We start from the raw sequence: 1,037 nt of genomic DNA, 5'->3' as shown, positions 1-1,037 counted from the left end.
CAGTCCTGTTAGAAGTCACATCCCAGATATGAATGTCAGTAATAGGAGTGATCTAGTACGAAGGAAGCCACAGGAATTCGATGGGAAGGCACCGTGGGAAGCATGTAGAGCACATTTTGAGCACCTGGCAGAAATGAATGGATGGACAGAGGAGCAGAAAGCAGTATATCTGGCAACGAGCCTGAAGGGACAACCACTGGAAATACTTGGACAGTTGTCAGCAGACGACAGACACAGCTATAGAGCACTGGTAGCGGCTCTAGAACTCAGGTATGGAACCCCAAATCAGTCTGAATTCTACAGGGCTAGGTTTAGGACGAGAGTCCATGCTAAAGGGGAGAGCCTGCAAAAGCTGGCACAGGACTTGGAAAGTATGACACACACAAGGCCTACCCAACTGCGCCACCCGATCTCCTCAAGTTGTTGCTGAGGGATCAGTTCGTAGATGCCTTGGACAGTCCACAACTAAATATACAAGTAAAATAAGCACACCCCTCTACTATGCAGGATGCAATGACCAGAGCTCTTGAATTTGAATCCTACATTAAGTCCATCACAGAGGTACCAGAGGTACAGGTTGGTACAGTCATCAGGATTTAAGGCCAGAAAAGGTCAGCTTTCAGAGAGGTTTGAGGGACTTTGCGGCACTGTAACAAACCTGGGCACAAGAAAGCTCAATGCTGGAAACTTCAACACAGGGAAGATGCAATGGCAGGAAAGGCAGCTACCCAGGAAGCTTGTTGGAACTGTGGAGAGCAAGGACATATGAGGAGCCAGAGTAAGAAGAATACTACCAATAAGTCAGCTTCGGGAAAGCAGTAGTGGTTGGTGCTGAAGGACGCCCACCAACCCCTATTGTGAAAGTCCCAACAGCTAAGTGTAAAATAGCAAGTGCACATAGTGTCTACATGACAGGAAAGCTGGATGGCCAAAGGTGCAACTTTGTCATAAATTCTGCATCTCAGCAAACCCTTGTGAGTATCAAGTTGCCGGATCACAAAGGAGTACCAGAAGCTGTACAGAAGCTCTGTGGTGTG

This window comes from Limulus polyphemus, unplaced genomic scaffold (genome assembly GCF_000517525.1).
Source record: "Limulus polyphemus unplaced genomic scaffold, Limulus_polyphemus-2.1.2 Scaffold6381, whole genome shotgun sequence".
Lineage (NCBI taxonomy): Eukaryota > Metazoa > Arthropoda > Merostomata > Xiphosura > Limulidae > Limulus > Limulus polyphemus.
This window is presented reverse-complemented; position numbering follows the sequence as displayed.